General features: G+C 41.5%; 1 pseudogene; it reads right to left on the minus strand.

Annotated features, from left to right (window-relative positions):
* Positions 1–1,180: 1,180 nt before the first annotated feature.
* LOC128572585 (glutamate dehydrogenase 1, mitochondrial-like) lies at positions 1,181–16,986 on the minus strand (annotated as a pseudogene).
* Between the last annotated feature and the right edge of the window lie 2,749 nt (positions 16,987–19,735).

Here is a 19,735-nt window from a genome sequence, read left to right on the forward strand (position 1 = left end):
AACAAAACACTTGACCGGAGGTTGTTTTTGGCTCACTGTTAACAAAGCAGGATGCAGAATGCAAAGTCTCTGAAGGAGAGAATGTAAGATAGGCCAAGAAGGGGCCATTAGCAATGCTCAGAGTCAGCCAGACTGCAAACAGTGGAGCCCAAGTGGTTTTTTTGGGGGGGATTTTCTACTTGAATTACTACTATTCAATTAGTCAAGACAATACATCTTCAAAAAAGAACAATCAATTAACACGATAAGGAGGTTATTGCATTCTTTGGACTATGTGTCATAATTATACTTAGCAAATTCTGACAGTTTTAACAAAAATAGCCTCCATCACTTACAGGTATGAAGATAACTTAGTTCTTCACAGTTCTTTTTGTTTTAGCTGGATAACGATACGTGACTGAGAACTATAAATGATACTGTTTTATGGTATGTTTATAGGCATTCATTGCTTGAGTCCAAGTTAGGATTCTTAAGTAATTAAAGGAAATTTTATTATAGCAGCATGTACTTATTCTAAAAGAATAAAAGGCATAAATAGAAACAGCATTTCTTTTTATTTGCAATCTGTAAAATTGAGTTATTTTGCTGATGTAAAATACCAATAACTCACTTGAGGACCATGCTACCTCCTGAAACCGTCACATACCCTGTTTTCCCGAAAATAAGACATCCTCCAAAAATAAGACCTACTTACAGGAAAGATAAGACGTCCCCTGAAAATAAGACCTAGTGCATCTTTGGGAGCAAACCTTAGTATAAGACACTTCTTATTTTTGGGGAAACAGGGTACTTACTTCTTAAATGTGTTAAAATTACAGCACGTCCTAGACTTGTTCAGAGCAAAAGAAGCACGTAACTGATTGCTCTGGACTGTGCTTTCTCTGGCAACCAAACTGTTGGAAAGAGCCAGAATGAGAACTTTAATTTAAAGGAAAAATACCTAAAATGGCTCTCTGTACGTGACATACACTTTCACACTCATCAGATTATACACGATTCCCTAATGTTAATTTCTTTTTTCTTAAGGGGCTGATTTGGTTTGACTTTTTGAGAATGGTGTCCATTATCTAAAGAGAGAGAAAGGGATTTTTGTGGTTACATGTAAACTTGTGATAGGTCTGCAGAAGTTATAGGTGAAGAGGGTAGTGAGGAAGTGACGCATGATCCACCTATGTGAAGGTCACACCAGGCTCACTTTGAAGACTTTCTCAATGGTGTTGACATAGGCAGCTGTTCTCAGGTCCAACCCCAGGTTATACTTCATGACTGTGCAAATAGTCTGGCAGAATGCTCCATTGTGTACTCCAAGCCAGAGTGCACGATGTCTTTCTCAGAGGCCCTGGATATTCTGTCTTGGAACTCTGCCGTGGGTACCTTGGAGATAGTTCCACCATGCTTTCCAAATTTTCTTTCTAAACTCTCTTGAGCAGACATGAGCAAGTGGTAATTAGAATCCCTTTCATATTTGAAGGTCAAACGGCCATAGCTGACATGATTCTTCAACCACTAAAAGTAAGACACTGTCACTCCTCCAGCATTCCAGTAGAGATCTGGAATAACCATAATGTTCCTCTCCAGGAAGATCTTTTTTTTTTTTCCAATTTATTTATTTTTTTATTAAATCATAGCTGTGTACATTAGTATGATCATGGGGCACCATACACTTGGTTCATAGACCGTTTGACACATTTTCATCACACTAGTTAACATAGCTTTTGTGGCATTTTCTTAGTTATTTTGTTAAGACCTTTACATTCCACATTTACTAAGATTCACATATACCCTCGTAAGATGCACCTCAGGTGTAATCCCACCAATCCCCTTCCCTCTACCCACCTCCTCCCTCCCTCCCCTCCCTTTCCCCCTTCCACCTATTCTTAGGTTGTAACTGGGTTATAGCTTTCATGTGAAAACCCTAAATTAGTTTCATAGTAGGGCTGAGTACATTGGGTACTTTTTCTTCCATTCTTTATAAGAAGATACTTTATAAGAAGAATATGTTCCAGCTCCATCCATGTAAACATGAAAGAGGTAAAGTCTCCATCTTTCTTTAAGGCTGCACAATATTCCATGGTGTACATATACCACAATTTATTAATCCATTCGTGGATCGATGGGCACTTGGGCTTCTTCCATGACTTAGCAATTATGAATTGGGCTGCAATAAACATTCTGGTACAAATATCTTTGTTATGATGTGATCGTTGGTCTTCTGGGTATATGCCCAGTAGAGGGATTACAGGATTGAATGGCAGATTTATTTTTAGATCTCTAAGTGTTCTCCATATCTCTTTCCAAAAGGAATGTATTAATTTGCATTCCGACCAGCAGTGCAAAATTGTTCCATTTTCTCCACATCCGCGCCAACATCTCTGGTCTTGGGATTTTGTCATGAAGGCTAGTCTCACTGGAGTTAGATGATATCTCAAAGTAGTTTTGATTTGCATTTCTCTGATGATTAGAGATGATGAGCATTTTTTCATATGTCTGAAGGCCGCATGCCTGTCTTCTTCAGTGAAGTTTCTCTTCAAATCCCTTGCCCAACCTGCGAAACGATCCCTTGTTCTTTTCTTGCTAATGCCTTTGAGTTCTCTGTGGATTCTGGTTATTAAACCTTTGTCGGAGACATAACCTGCAAATATCTTTTCCCATTCTGAGGGCTGTTTGCTTGCTTTACTTACTGTGTTCTTGGCTGTGCAGAAGCTTTTTAGTTCGATAAAGTCCCAATACTGTATTTTTCAAGCAGCTTCAATTGCCCGGGAGGTCCTTCTCATAAAAAACTCACCCAACCCAATTTCTTCAAGGGTTTTCCCTGCACTCTACTCTAGGATTTTATAGTTTCATGTCCTAGGTTTAAATCTTTAATCCAGTGACAGTCTATCTTGGTGAATGGTGAAAGGTATGGGTCCAGTTTCAGTCTTCTACAGGTTGATAGCCACTTCACCTAGCACCATTTGTTAAATAGGGAATCTTTTCCCCATTGAATGTTTTTAATTGGCTTGTCAAAGATTAAATAACAGGTATTAGCTGGATTCATCTCTTGGTTCTCTATTCTGTTCCAGACATCTACTTCTCTGTTTTTGTGTCAGTATCATGCTGTTTTGATCACTATCGATTTGTAGTATAGTCTGAGGCCTGGTAGCGTGATTCCTCCTGCTTTGTTTTTAGTTTTGAGTAATGTCTTGGCTATTCGAGGTTTTTTCTGATTCCATATAAAATGAAGTATTGTTTTTTCAAGATCTTTAAAGTATGACAGTGCAGCTTTAATGGGGATTGCGTTGAAATTATATACTGCTTTCAACGGTCTGTAAAGCTAAAAAAAAAAAAAGAAAGAAATTATATACTGCTTTGGGTAGTATGGACATTTAACAATGTTTGTTCTTCCCAACTATGAGCACGGTATATTTTTCCATTTGTTAACATTCTCAGCTATCTCTTTTCTTAGAGTTTCATAGTTCTCTTTATACAGATCTTTCATGTTCTTTGATAGATAAACTCCCAATTATTTCATCTTCTTTGGTACTACTGTGAATGGAATAGAGTCCTTAATTGCTTTTTCAACTTGACTATTGTTGGTATATATAAAGGCTACCGATTTATGATTGTTGATTTTGTAACCTGAGACACTGCTGTATTCCTTGATCACTTCTAAGAGTTTTGTAGTAGAATCCCTACTGTTTTCCAGATACACAATCATATCATCTGCGAAGAGCGAAAGTTTGATCTGTTCTGACCCTATGTGGATATCCTTGATCTCCTTTTCTTTCCTGATTGTGGTAGCTAAAACTTCCATTACAATGTTAAAAAGCAATGGAGACAATGGGCAGCCTTGTCTGGTTCCTGATCTGAGTGGAAATGATTTCAGTTTAACTCCATTCAATACGATATTGACTGTGGGTTTGCTGTGGATGGCCTCTATCAGTTTAAGAAATGTCCCTTCTATACCAATTTTCTTAAGTGTTCTGATCATGAAGGGATGTTAGATGTTATCAAAAGCTTTTTCTGCATCGATTGAGAGAATCATATTGTCTTTGATTTTTAATTTGTTTATGTGCTGAATTACATTTATAAACTTACGTATATTGAACCAGCCTTGAGACCATGGGATAAAACCGACTTGGTCATGATGTATGATTTGTTTGATATGTTGCTGGATTCTGTTTGTTACAATCTTGTTGAATATTTTTGCATCTATATTCATTAGTGATATTGGTCTATAATTTTCTTTTCTTGTTGGGTCTTTCCCTGGTTTGGGGATCAAGGTGATGTTTGCTTCATAGAACGTGTTGGGTAGTCCTCCTTCTTTTTCTACCTTTTGGAACAGGTTGAGTAATATAGCTACTAATTCCTCTTTAAAGGTTTGGTAGAATTCTGACGTAAAACCATCTCGTCCCGGGCTTTTCTTTTTGGGGAGATTTTATATGGTTGATGTTATTTCCGAACTTGATATGGGCCTGTTCAACATTTCCACTTGATTTTGGGCAAGTCTTGGAAGGTGACGTGCTTCCAAGTAACGGTCGATTTCCTTCAGATTTTCATATTTCTGAGAGTAAAGTTTCTTGTAATATTCATTAAGGATTTTTTGGATTTCTGAGGGGTATGTTGTTATTTCGTCTTTGTTATTTCTGATTGATGAGATTAGAGATTTTGCTCTTTTTTTCCTGATTAGGTTGGCCAAAGGTTTATCTATTTTGTTGACCTTTTCAAAAAACCAGGTTTTGGATTTATTGATCTGTTGTATAATTCTTTTGTTTTCAATTTCATTTAGTTCTGCTCTGATTTTGGTTATTTCTTTTCTTCTACTGGGTTTGGGGTTGGAGTGTTCTTCCATTTCCAGTCGCTTCAGATGTCCCATTAAGTTGCTAACTTCTCTTTCCGTTCTCCTGAGGAAGGCTTGCAGTGCTATAATTTTTCCTCTTAGAACTGCCTTGCGGTGTCCCAGATGTTCCGTTAGTTTGTGTCTTCATTGTCGTTTTGTTCCAAAAATTTGGCAATTTCCTTCTTGATCTCATCTCTGACCCAACTATCATTCAGCATAAGGTTATTTAACTTCCATGTTTTTGTATGAGTATGCAGATTCCTGTTGTTACTCATCTCAAGTTTTATTCTATGATGGTCCAAGAAGATGCATGGAATAATTTCTATTCTTTTAAATTTACGGAGGTTAGACTTGTGACTTAAGATGTGATCGATTTTGGAGTAAGTTCCGTGGGCTGATGAGAAGTATGTGTATTCAGTTATGTTCGGATGAAATGTTCTGTAGATGTCTGCTAAATCTAAATGCTGGATGGTTAGATTTAAATCTAGAATTTCTTTACTCAGCTTTTTGTTGGAGGATCAATCCATCACTGCTGAAGGAGTGTTAAAATCTCTGACCATTATAGAGTTGGAGGAAATCAAGTTTCTCATGTCTGTTATAGTTTCTCTTGTACATTGAGGTGCATTCTGGTTGGGTGCATAGATATTAATAATTGAAATCTCATCATATTCAGTCTTATCCTTAACAAATATGAAGTGACCATTCTTGTCCTTCCTTACTTTTGTTGGTTTAAAGCCTATTGTATCCACAAATAAAATTGCAACACCTGCTCTTTTCTGGTTACCATTTGCCTGAAATATGGATGACCATCCTTTCACCTTGAGTCTGTATTTGTCTTTTAAGTTTAGATGTGACTCTTGTATGCAACAAATATCTAGCCTGAGTTTTTCCAGTCAGCTAACCTATATCTCTTTAGAGGGCAGTTTAAGCCATTCACATTAATGGAGAGTATTGATAAGTTTGGTGAAATTTTGGGTATTGAGTTTTTCAAAAGTCCAGTGGACATTTTTAATCCTTTTGCCATTGTGGAAGTTGGAGTCTGATCTGAAGTTTCCGAGTGAGTTTACTTTTGTAGTAGAAGATGGGGTTGGTCATTATGGAGGATAGGTCTGAGAATATCCTGAAGAGCTGGTTTGGTTATGGCAAATTTCTTCAGCATATGAATGTCATTAAAGTATTTAATTTCTCCATCATAAATGAAACTCAGTTTAGCTGGGTACAAGATCCGGGGTTGAAAGTTATTTTGCTTGAGGAGATTAAACGTTGATGACCACCCTCTTCTGACTTGAAAATTTTCAGCAGAGAGATCTGCAGTCATTCTAATGTTCTTCCTTTTGAAGGTAACAGATTTCTTTCGCCTGGCTGCTTTGAGAATTTTCTCCTTCATATTAACTTTAGTGAAGTTAATTACGATATGCATGGGGGATGTCTTTTGTTTTTTTTTTGTTAAATCATAGCTGTGTACATTAGTGCAATCACCTGTACCCATTCTAAGATGCACCATAGGTGTGGCCCCATGCATTACTCTCCCTCCACCAAAACCTCCCCCCTCCATTCCCCTTCCTTGGCCCTTTCCCCATAGTCTTGTTTTATAGTTGGGTTATAGTCTTCATGTGAAAGCTATAATTTAGCTTCATTGCAGGGCTGAGTACATTGGATACTTTTTCTTCCATTCCTCAGATACTTTGCTAGGAAGAATATGTTCCAGCTCCATCCATGTAAACATGAAAGAGGTAAAGTCTCCATCTTTCTTTAAGGCTGCATAGTATTCCATGGTATACATGTACCACAATTTGGTAGTCCATTTGTGGGTCGATGGGCACTTGGGCTTCTTCCATGACTAGCAATTGTGAATTGGGTGCAATAAACATTCTGATACAGATGTCTTTGTTATATTGTGACTTTTGGTCTTCTGGGTATAAACCTAGTAAAGGAATTATAGGAGTGAATGGCAGGTCTATTTTTAGGTCTCTAAGTATTCTCCAAACATCCTTCCAGAAGGACCGTATTAGTGGGCATTCCCACCAGCAGTATAGAAGTGTTTCTTTCCTCCACATCCACGCCAACATTTCTGGTTTTGGGATTTTGTTATGTGGGCTACTCTTACTGGGGTTAGGTGGTATCTCAGAGTAGTTTTGATTTGCATTTCTCTGATGATTAAGGATGATGAGCTTTTTTTCATGTGTTTGTAGATTGTGTGTCGGTCTTCTTTAGAGAAGTTTCTCTTCAAGTCCTTGCCCACTCTGAGATGGGGTTACGTGTTCTTTTCTTGTTAATATGTTTGAGTTCTCTATGGATTCTGGTTATTAGACCCTTACGGGGGTATAACCTGCAAATATTTTCTCCCATTCTGAGGGCTGTCTGCTTGCTTTACTCACTATGTTCTTGGCTGTGCAGAAGATTTTTAGTTTGATCAGGACCCAGTAGTGTATTTTTGATACTGCTTCAGTTGCCTGAGAGTCCTCCTCATAAAATATTCACCCAGGCCGATTCCTTCAAGAGTTTTTCCTGAACTTTGTGCAAGTATTTTTATAGTTTCATGTCTTAAGTTTAAATCTTTAATCCAGTGAGAGTCTATGTTAGTTAATGGTGAAAGGTATGGGTCCAGTTTCAATCTTCTACAGGTTGCCAGCTAGTTTACCCAGCACCATTTGTTAAATAGGGAATCTTTTCCCCCTTGAATGTTTTTAATTGGCTTGTCAAAGATCAAATAACAGTAAGTAGCTGGATCCATCTCTTGGTTCTCTATTCTGTTCCAGACATCTACTTCTCTGCTTTTGTGCCAGCACCATGCTGTTTTGATCACTATGGATTTATAGTACAGTTTTAGGTCTGGTAGCGTGATTCCTCCTGCTTTGTTTTTATTGCTCAGTAATGTTTTGGCTATTCGAGGTTTTTTCTGATTCCATATAAAATGAAGTATTATTTTTTCAAGATCTTTAAAGTATGACAAAGGAGCTTTAATAGGAATTGCATTAAAATTATATATTGCTTTGGGCAGTATGGACATTTTAACAATGTTGATTCTTCCCAGCCATGAGCATGGTATGTTTTTCCATCTTCGGCTATTTCTTTTCTTAGAGTTTCATAGTTCTCTTTATAGAGATCTTCACGTCCTTTGTTAGGTATACTCCCAAATATTTCATCTTCTTTGTCACTACTGTGAAAGGAATAAAGTTCTTGACTGTTTGTTTGGCTTGGTTGTTGTTGGTATATATAAAGACTACAGATTTATGGGTGTGGATTTTTTAGCCTGAGACATTGCTATATCCCTTATCACTTCTAAAAGTTTTGTAGTAGAATCCCTAATGTTTCCCAGATATACAATCATATCATCTGCGAAGAGTGAAAGTTTGATCTCTTCTGACCCTATGTGGATACCCTTGATCTCCTTTTCTTCCCTAATTGCAATGGCTAAAACTTCCATTACAATGTTAAAGACCAATGGAGACAATGGGCAACTTTGCCTGGTTCCTGATCTAAGTGGAAATGATTTCAATTTAACTCCATTCAATACGATATTGGCTGTGGGTTTGCTGTAGATGGCTTCTATTAGTTTAAGAAATATCCCTTCTATATCAATTTTCTTAAGTGTTCTGATCCTGAAAGGATGATGGATATTATCAAAAGCTTTTTCTGCATCAATTGAAAGAACCATATGGTCCTTATTTTTAAGTTTGTTTATGTGTTGAATTAAGTTTATAGATTTACACATATTGAACCAGCCTTGAGACTTGGGATAAATCTGACTTGGTCATGGTGTATAATTTTTTTGATGTGTTGTTGGATTCTGTTTGTTAGGATCTTATTGAGTATTTTAGCATCTATATTCATTAGTGATATTGTTTTATAATTTTCTTTTCTTGTTGGGTCTTTCCCTGGTTTGGGGATCAAGGTGATGTTTGCTTCATAGAATGTGGTGGGTAATATTTCTTCTTTTTCTATATTTTGGAAGAGTTTTAGTAGTATAGGTACTAGTTCTTCTTTAAAGGTTTTATAGTATTCTGACGTAAAGCCATCTGGTCCTGGGCTTTAGTTTTTAGGAAGATTTTGTATAGTTGATGCTATTTCAGAACTTGATATAGGCCTGTTCAATATTTCCACTTCGTTCTGGCTAAGTCTTGGTAGGTGGTGTGCTTCCAGGTACTGTTCTATTTCTTTCAGATTTTCATATTTGTGAGAGTAAAGTTTCTTGCAGCATTCGTTAAGGATTTTTTGAATTTCTGAGGGGTGTGTTGTTATTTCATCATTACCATTTCTGATTGATGAAATTAGAGATTTTACTCTTTTTTTCCTGTTTAGGTTGGCCAAAGGTTAATCTATTTTATTTATCTTTTCAAAAAACCAGGTTTTGGATTTATTGATCTGTTATATAATTCTTTTGTTTTCAATTTCATTTAATTCTGCTCTGATTTTGGTTATTTCTTTTCTTCTGCTGCATTTGGGGTTGAAGTGTTCTTCTTTCTCCAGTTGCTTGAAATGTTCCATTAAGTTATTGACTTCCTCTCTTTCCGTTTTCTTGAGGAAGGCTTGCAATGCTATAAATTTCCCTCTTAGGACTGCCTTTGCAGTATCCTATAGGTTCTGGTAATTCGTGTCTTGATTGTTGTTTTGTTCCAAAAATATGGTGCTTTCCTTCTTTATCTCATCTATAACCCATGTTTCCTTCAGCAAAAGGTTGTTTAGCTTCCATGTTTTTGTATGGGTATGCAGGTTCCTGTTGTTATTGAATTCAACTTTTATTCCATGATGGTCTGAGAAGATGCAAGGAATAATCTGTATTTTTTTAAATTTGCTGAGGTTAGATTTGTGGCCTAGGATGTAGTCGATTTTGGAGTATGTTCCATGGGCTGATGAGAAGAATGTGTATTCAGTTTTTTGGGGATGAAATATTCTGTAGATGTCTGTTAAATCCAGATGTTGAATGGTTGAGTTTAAATCTAAAATTCTTTGCTTAGCTTCTTTTTGGAGGATGTATCCATGACTGCTAAAGGGGTGTTAAAATCTCCAAGTACTATGGAAGTGGAGGAAATCGAGTTGCTCATGTCTGTTAGAGTTTCTCTTATAAATTGAGGTGCGTTGTCGTTGGGTGCATAAATACTAATAATTGAGATCTCATCATATTGAGTATTACCTTTAACAAATATGAAGTGTCCTTCCTTATCCTTAAATTTTGGGTTGGTTTAAAGCCTATTGCGTCTGTGATCAGGATTGCAACGCCTGCTTTTTTCTGCTTTCCATTTGCCTGGAATATAGATGACCATCCCTTCACCTTGACTCTATATCTGTCTTTTAATGTAAGTTGCGATTCTTGTATGCAGCAGATATCTGGCTTGAGTTTTTGTATCCAGTCCGCCAACCTATGCCTCTTTAGAGGACAATTTAAACCATTCACCTTGAGAGTATTGATAAGCCTTTCGAGAGACTGGTGGATATTTTTAATCCTTTTGCAACTGTGGAAGTTGGAATTTGATCAAAATTTTTTGGGTGGGTTTACTTTTGTGGTGGAGAATTACGCTGGCGTTTATGGAGGATAGGTCTAAGAATGTCCTGGAGAGCTGGTTTAGTTGTGGCAAATTTCTTGAACATGTGAATGTCGTTGAAGTATTTAATTTCTCCATCATAAATGAAGCTCATTTTAGCTGGTTACAGGATCCTGGATTGAAAGTTATTTTGTTTTAGGAAATTAAAATTCGATGACCATCCTCTTCTAGCTTGAAAGGTTTCAGCAGAGAGCTCTGCAGTTATTCTGATATTCTTCCCCTTGTAGGTAATGGTTTTCTTTCGTCTTTCAGCTTTCAGAATTTTCTCCTTCATATTAACTTTAGTGAAATTGATTATGATGTGTCTGGGGGATGTCTTATTCGTGTTGAGTCATGCTGCAGTTCTGAAACTTTCTGCTATCTGAATTTCAGAATCTCTTGGCATGTCTGGAAAGTTCTCCTTCATAATCTCATGGAGAAGAGACTCTGTGCCTTGTGAAGTCCCTTTGTCACTTTTGGGGATCCCTATAAGACGAATATTGGTTTTCTTCAAATTATCCAAGAGCTCTCTGAGAGAGTGGTCTGTTTTTGCTCTCCATTTCTCTTCTTCTTTGAGGGTTTGAGAGTGTTCGAAAGCTTTGTCTTCAATGTCAGAAATCCTTTCTTCTGCTTGCTCCATTCTGTTACTGAGGGATTCTACTATGTTTCTCAGATCTTTGAGGGATGCAACTTCTTGTCTCAATGTGCTGAAATCTTTGGTCATTTGGTCTTTGAATCCTTCCAATTCTTGAGATAACTTTTGGAATTCTAATTCAATCTTATTTGCTATCCAGATCCTGAATTCAGTTTCTGACATCTCAGCTATTTCTTTGTGCATGGGGTCTTGTGCTGTTTCTGCCCCATTGATCCTTGGGGGAGTTGATCTACTCTGATTATTCATATTGCCAGAGTTTTTCTGTTCATTTCACCTCATGATTGTTTTTAACCATTGCCTCTGGTTGTCCGCAGAGTTGGGGAGGTGTCTCTCCAAGATTAGACCCCAGCGGGATCACTCTATTGTTGGTGGATCTTTGTAGGGAGTGACCCTGTGTTGTTCCTCTGGGGCTGCTCTAACTATTCAGTTCTGGTTGTGGAAGCTGCTCTGGTTTGTGACACACCCGGATCCAGCAACAGGGCTGGGGGTTGTGTGCATGGTTCTTTGAGTGCCAGGAGCCCGGTGACTTTGGCACAGAGAGCCCAATGCTCCAGCAGTCTCTGGCCAGGAGAAGAGCTCTGCACAGAGGCAGTGAGGACACCAAAGGGCACGCAGCTACCAGAGTCCCTGTCCAGATGAACGGGCTAGTTTGGAACCTGGGAGGACACAATGGGGAGGATGCAGGGTTGCGTGGCTCTCACAGTTCCTGGTCAGGGAATGTGGGGGCCCGGTGGGTGGGGTCACTGGTGTTGGGTCACTGCACAGCTCTTATGGAGGTCTGGGCAGTGCCAAGCCCAGGAGTTTGAGGTTGCTATGAGCTGTGACATCATGGCACTCTACCCAGGGCAACAGCCCAAGGTTCCAGTGTGCCAAAACCATCTCACTCTGCCCCTAAGGATTAAGGCTGTAAGAAAGCTCAGTTCCTGCCTTTAGGCTGCTCAGTCAGTACGTTACTTTGACCCACCCAATCCTTAGTCTTTGACCCTGAGGGCGGAACTTGCTGGGGCAGTTCTTTCACAATGGCTTCCTGCACCCAGCTCGGTGGCTCAGTCTGGGGCCCCAGACAATGCCAAAAGTTCTCCACACTCCTGCTCAAGCTCTCCCCAAGGCAGTTCAACAGAGTGCCAAGTCCAAGAACACCAAAACAGTTCAGAGGTAAGGCCTTTCCAGTTTGCAGTCTCACTGCTGCTTGTACTTACAGTTGCCAGCGTGATTAGGTCGATCGAACACACACAAACACTTACCAGTTTTCCACTGTTTTTGTCGTCCTCTTGGGGTCCAGAAGTCCCTTGATGGTTCCCTGTATCCTCAAAGGGATGATTATAGGCAGATCCCACCGGCCAGCGATGCCTGGAGTCTTGTCTCCCCAGACTCGCTGTTCCCAGTTGCAGGGAAGCTGTTACTCGGCCGCCATCTTTAATCTGATATCAGGGATGTCTTATTGGGGTTGAGTTGTGCTGGGGTTCTGAAGCTATCTGCTATCTGAATTTCAGGTTCTCTAGGCATGTCTGGAAAATTCTCTTTCATAATATCATGCAGAAGGGCCTCTGTGCCCAGGGAGGCCACGTCATCTGTTTCAGGAATTCCTATGAGTTGGATATTTGCCTTCTTCGAGTTATCCCAGAGCTCTCTGAGAGAATGATCCATTTTTGCTCTCCTTTTCTCTTCCTCTTTGAGAGTTTGGGAGCGTTCAGAGGCTTTATCTTCAATGTTGGAAATCCTTTCTTCTGTTTGGTCCATTCTGTTGCTAAGGGATTCTCCTGTATTTTTCATGTCTTTGAGGGCTGCAAATTCTTGCTTCAGTGTGTCTAAGTCTGTTTGGTATTAGAAGTTTTGTCTTTAAATTCATTAAATTCTTGAGAGAGCTTTTGAATTTCTCCACGAATTCCTAGTTCCATTTTGTTAATCTTGTTTGCCATCCAAATTCTGAATTCGATTTCTGACATCTCAGTCAGGTGTTTGTGAATGGGATCTTCAATTATATCTGCCATATCTTTTCTTGGGAGGGTTGATTTATTCTGGTTATTCATGTTACCAGAGTTTTTCCACTGATTCCACCCCATGATTGTTTTACTCCCCTTGATTTCTCCCCGGGTGTTTTGTCGAGAACCCATACAGTGCTGTGGCCCAAGAAACTGGGGCCTTGTTTTGTGTAGAGGGTCTAAGTGGTTCTGTCTTGTTTTCAGCTGGTTTCTATTTGACCCTAGTGAAACAGTTACTCTGGGTTGAAGTCTCAGCTGCAGAGAAATACCAGCAATTAAGTCACCCCACCCACCACAGGCACAAAATGGAAAAGGAAAATCAAACCTTCCTACAACCACACACCCAGGGAACCACCTGGATAGACCCCAGGTGAGTGGCTCAGTTCAAAAGGTCTAAATCAATTGTCTCAGTCAGCAGCTGCCTCGGGTAGGAGAGTTCAAGAGGTCCCTGGGAACTGGATCACAGGGGTCTGGTGACTGCTCTAATATGGCTTGCTCCAGTGCTGCGTGGATTCAGGAGGAGCCATCCAGTAAATAGATCAGTCTGGGAAGATTGATGCCTCCTTCCCCACCTTGCAGCTCTGTCACACCCAGTCACTGCTAGCCCCACAGGGCTATGACCCAGTCAGTTGTCTGCAGTAAGCAGATACTCCAGGGGTTTGCACCTGCCTAAATCACAGGGTCGTCTGTGTCTGCTCGTCTAGGCTGCTACTCTCTGTCTTTATCCAGCAGGGGTGGTGTGGCCTGTCAACCTCGGGCACTTGATGGAGGCTGGAGGTGTTCACTCAGTTCCAGCCCCACCCTTAGTTTATGTTACTGGGTGAACGGAACAACCCTGTGGGAGTTTGTTTCTGACCCTGCTAGATTCCTCTGCAGAGGAGAGGCTGATTTGAGTTTCCAGAACCTGTGCCTCAGGCCCTGTCTTTAGTCCTGCAGGTTTGTATTCACAGCACAATCCATTGTCAGCTGTAGCCTCTTGGCCTCCTTTGTCTATAGGCTGGTGATCCCCTGAGGGCCAGGTACATCTTAGGCTCAGTAAAGCGGTCCTCTGGATCAGCCCCACCCTGGGAGTTTCCCGGCTCTGCGAGTGTGTTTTCTAGTCCCCGTGTTCCACCCAGGTCAGTGCCGCCTCAGGCATATCCTTTACTCACGGGGCCTGTGTTTCAGTCCCAGGTCTGTTCCACGGTGGTTGCCATCTGAGAAGATGCTCAGCCTCATCTGGTTGCCCAGGAAGACAGAAGGAGAGGCTATGTGATAGCTGGGTGTGGGCCTTGTTATTGCTGAAGATGGCTGTTGCTCTGCACCTCAGAGCACCACCGCTCCAGTGTGATTCCCTCTTAGCTGACTGTCGTCTTCTCACTCCTTTGCTGCAGACTCAGCACTGGCCAACTGCAGTCCAGGTCCTGTCTACACCTCTCGAGAGTTCACCCAAGAATCTGGACTCCTGGGGGGGCAGTTTTCCAGATCACAGAGTGCGAGTGGAGGGGAGTGCTAGGAGCTCAGAGTTGCAGGTCGTAACACCAAGCTCATTGAGACCAAATGAACAAATAAACAGATACAAAGGTTACAAGGCACACAGGCCCATAAATACAGAGACAGACAGAAACACATAGACATACAGGCAACAGCCACAACAACAGCAATATAAGAACAACTGCAATAAAAATAGTGATAATCGTAAAATAATTGAAAGAAAAGAAAAAAGAGAGAAAAAGTGGTGTTAGTAGAAATGTTAAAAGAGAAGAAAGAAGAAATTAAAATTAGAAAGCATAGAAATAAAAAATATATCTATATAAAAAGTAATAATAAAAAGTTATTGAAATCTCCTCCAAGAAAATTGTAAGGAAAAAACAGACCAAAACAAAACGAAAAAAAAAAACCAAGAAAAGCAAAAAAAAAAAAAAACAAACAAACCAAAAAAAAGGCACCAACTACAAAAATATTCTTGCATGTAGAAATATACCTATATATATCTATATGTCTGCTGTAGGGATCAACTTTCGTAGGAATATATTCATACTGCAATATACTTTCTGGACACCAGGTGGCGCTGTGAGTGGCTCCGAGGCTTATACCTGATTTACAGTTTATACTGTTATCATGGTAACCACCTTCGATGGCCGATTGCCATTTTGGAATTTCTGTAAAAGTTTGTCCCCTAAGAATTGTGTAACCTCGGCTGTTCTTTTCCAGACAGCACTTGCGACCAACCTTCCCACTCGGTGCAGGTGTCCACGCTTCTTAAGTCTTTCCACTCTGTTCCCAGGTTCTCCTGCAAACTGGTGACTGCAATCGGCTGTAGGGGGAGTGGTGCTGAGTTCCCGTGGTGGCTGGTGGGTTTGCGGTTTTAGCTGCTGTAGCTGGTTCCCGGGGCTGAAGCCGGTTCCCGTGGTTGGAGCATTCAGGGAACTTATTCTGAGTTTTATGGTTCAGAGTTTCCCTTTTGGATCACACCGCCAGTTCACTGCACAGCCTGAACTGCCAGCCCCCTCCAACACCTGGGGGAAAGGTGCCCACCCTTCTGAGTAGTTCAAAATGTCTGTTTTCCGGGCAGAATCCCTTCCCTTCAATTGTCCAACAGTTTGCCCAGCTCCCTGTGGTTTTGAGTGGCTTTCCTTTTGGATGCCTCCCTCAGTTCAGGAATAAATATTTGTCAATTGGATTTTGTCAGCATTTAGAAGCTGCTTACCTCTGTAGGGGAGGGGCCTGCTGGCCGGCACTGCCGAGCAGGGAAGAATCTCTACAACAGAGTCTGTGGTTTTAAATTACCCCTCATATATAGCAATCCGCCAGTTGGCTGGGCGTCTCCAGCTGTCTGTCCACTCCAAGAATCCACACACAGGGAAGGTCCAGACCCCCTTTCCTCTCACCTGATGGCTTGGGAGAGGTGGGCTACAGGTCCGTCCTGTCCGCCATCATGCTCCGCCCCCCTCCAGGAAGATCATATCAGCTTCTGGAGTTGTTGGCCCATTCCCAACTTCAGCAGTGATCTTGGCTTTCACTCTTTGTACATTGGATTTGGTCAGCTGCTTCTCGCTGGCAACAGGGATGCCAGCAAGGATGAGTATGTCAGAGTCAGCTTCCAAGATGCTTCCTTCATAGGGCTTTGCCTTGGGGAAGCCCATAATGGACCCATGTTGTAATTTGAAGTCTTCTAGTTCCTTTTGGTAAATACCATCTGGATTCCATATACTCCCCTCACATTCACCAATACCAACACATTTAGCACCAAAACAATGTAAATATCTCATAGAGTGCAGGCCCACATTACCAAATTCCTGAACAACAAATGTTTTATCTCCAAACCCTAGTGTCATTCCTAAAATGTTCATGTAAGAAGCTTCATTGATGAAATTCTCGATCCCATGGAAAACACCACAACCAGTACCAGAGATTCACTCATGGATATCTCCTTGACTGATAGGTTTACCAGTAACACAGACATGCGTAGTAATGTCATAGTGCCCCCTGGTGCTCTCATAGGTGTCAGCAATCCAGGACATCTCCCACTCGCTTGTGATCATATCCGGGGCAGGCACAACAATGCCATGACCAATAAAACCCTTCTTTGCTAGTTCCATGATGAACCTCCTTGTGATCTTTTCCAGTTCATTATCTTTTTAGCTCTTGGGATTAACCTTAATACTGGCTTTAGCACCCCAAAATGGTACATCAATTACTGTACACTTGTGTGTCATCGGAGAAGCCAAAGCTTTTAATTCATCTATACTCACATCAGTGCTGTAATGAATACCTCCCTTGCACGGCGTGTGGTGCTGGCTGTGCTGGGCTGGTAGCCCTGGATGACCTCCCAGGAGCCGTCATCACGCTGGATAGGAAGGAAAGGCTCAGCACACGGTTACAAGGCTTGACGATCAGCAGGATGCCACGCACCCGGGTCCATTTCTGTTCCTTGCTCTCCCGGGTCTTCAGGTCCTCCACCAGCTTGTTCTCCACGATGCTGGCATCACAGTCAAAGAAGCCCTCCACCATTGAAGAAGTTAGGGTCGTCCTCACCATCAGCCACTGCCTGGCTGTCGTGGCATCAGGCAGCCAGCTGGAGTCAGGGCTTTGGGGCAGCGGTGGGCTGCCCGTAGGCCCAGCCCAACAGCAGGGCTGAGTCCTTGGCTGCCAAGCCCAGGGCAGCTAGCCGGCTCCGAGACCACAGCAGCGCTTGGCCCAGGTAGCAGTATGTGGTAGTGAGTGGAGGCGAGGTGCGCTCGGGCTGGGGAAGAGGTGCGCTGGGAGTCCCCGCGAGGAGGGAGCTCATTTTTTTAAGCTACTATAAAGGGAATTGTGTCCTTGATTAGCTTCTCATCTTGGCTATTATTTGGCATATACAAAGGCTACTGATTTGTGGATGTTGATTTTATATTCTCAGACATTGTATTTCTTGATCCTTCCAAAAGTCTTGTGGTTGAGTCTTTGGGGTTCTCGTATATGATCACAACATCAGCAAAGAGTGAGAGGTTACCTCCTCTGCCCCCAGTTCAATGCCCTTTATTTTCTTCTCTTGCCTGATTGTATTGGCTTGAACTTCCAGCACTGTGTTGAATAGAAATGATGACAGAGGACAACCTTGTCTGGTTCCAGTTCTAAGTGGAAAAGCTTTCAGCTTTACTCCATTTCAGGATAATATTAGCTATGGGTTTCTCATAGAAGGCTTCGATCAGTTTAAGAAATGTGCCACCTGGGGGTGGGGCCTGTGGCTCAAAGGGGTAGGGCGCTGGCCCCATATGCCAGAGGTGGCAGGTTCAAGCCTAGCCCCGACCAAAAATTGCAAAAAAGAAAGAAGAAAGAAATCTACCACCTGGCCCAGTACCTGTAGCTCAGCAGCTAGGGCGCCAGCCACATACACTGCAGCTGGAGGGTTCGAATACAGCGGGGACCTGTCAAACAACAATGACAACTACAACCAAAAATAAAAAATAAAAATAGCCAGGTATTGTGGCGGGTGCCTCTAGTCCCAGCTATTTGGGAGGCTGAGAATCCCCTAAGCCCAAGAGTTTGAGGTTGCTGTGAGCTGTGACGCCACAGCACTCTACCTAGGGTGGCAAAGTGAGACTCTGTCTCCAATAAAGAAAAAAAAAGAAAAGAAAAAAGAAATGTGCCCCTTATGCCTATATTCTTAAGTTTGCTCATACTGAATTTTATTAAATGCTTTTTCTGCATCAATTGAGAGAATGGAATGGTCTTATTTTTGCTTCTGTTGATATGGTGAATTGCGTTTGTGGACTTGTACATGTTCAACCAACCTTGCATCTCTGAGATGACACCTACTTGATCATGATGAATTCCTTTTTTAATGTGTAGTGCAATCAATTGGCTACGATTTTTTTTTTTTTTGAGACAGAGCCTCAAGCTTTCACCCTGGGCAGAGTGCTTTGGCATCACATCTCACAGCAACCTCCAACTCCTGGGCTTAATGGAGTCTCCTGCCTCCTTCTCCCAAGGACTGTTGGGACTACAGGTGCCCGCCACAACACCTGGCTATTTTTTTGGTTGCACCTTCATTGTTGTTTGGCTATTTTTTTGGTTGCACCTTCATTGTTGTTTGGCTATTTTTTTGGTTGCACCTTCATTGTTGTTTGGTGGGCCGGGCTGGATTCCAACCATCCAGCTCAGGTGTATGATGCCTTAGCCACTTGAGCCACAGGCGCCATGCCAATTTCTTTGTTTCTTTTTTTTTTTTTTGTGCAGACAGAGTCTCACTTTGTCGCCCTCAGTACAACGTTATGGCATCACACAGCTCACAGCAACCTCCACCTCCTGGTCTTAGGCAATTCTCTTGCCTCAGCCTCCCAAGTAGCTGGGACTACAGGTGCCTGCCATAACACCTGGCTATTTTCTTGTTGCACTTTGGCCGGGGCCATGTTTGAACCTGCCACCCTCAGTATATGGGGCCGGAGCCCTACCCACTGAGCCACAGGTGCCGCTCAATTTTTTTTTTTTCTGAGAAAGTCTCAAGCTGTCGCCATGGGTAAAGTGTCATGATATAACAGCTCACAGCAACCTCTAGCTCTTGTGCTTAAGTGATTCACTTACCTCAGCCTACCAAGTAGTTGTTGTTGCAGTTGTCATTGTTGATTTTTAGCTGGCTCAGGCTGGGTTCAAACCCACCAGCCTCTGTGTATATGGCTCTGGCCCTACCCACTGAGTGACAGGAGTTGCCTATTAGTTACGATTTTATGGAGAATTTTTGCATTTATACTCATTAGTGAAATTGGTCTGAAGTTCTCCTTTGTAGTTGTGTATTTCCCTTATTTTGGTATCAGGGTGAAGTTTGCTTCATGGAATGTGTTAGGAAAAATTCCTTCCTTCTCAGATTTTTGGGAATAATTTCTGCAGTATGGGTGTAAGCTCTTCTTTGAAGATTTTATAGAATTCTGCTGTGAAGCCATCTGGATTATGGTATGCTTTCATTGGGAGATTTTTTGTTTCTTCCATCTCAGTTCTTTTTTTTTTTCTGTGAATGTATCCAAGTTTATTTTCAGCTCCTACAGCTGTGCTTGGCACCACAGAGGTCAAAGAGATCAAACCAGCCATCTCTTTTTGTTTCCCTTGCCTTCCCTGACCAGATTGCACAGGCTTTTGCTGTAGTTTGGGGTCCTCATCAACTAAAAAAAAGATGTCCCAGAGAGAAGGAAAGCAGCTCCTAAATTTAATAGTGGGGTCTTTCTTCCCCAACTTTGGAGATCGAGCACCTGGACAACTGCCTTTTGCACTGACTTTGTAGAAAACAAAAGTGATGGCCAAT

The sequence above is a fragment of the Nycticebus coucang genome, chromosome 20 (genome assembly GCF_027406575.1).
Source record: "Nycticebus coucang isolate mNycCou1 chromosome 20, mNycCou1.pri, whole genome shotgun sequence".
NCBI lineage: Eukaryota > Metazoa > Chordata > Mammalia > Primates > Lorisidae > Nycticebus > Nycticebus coucang.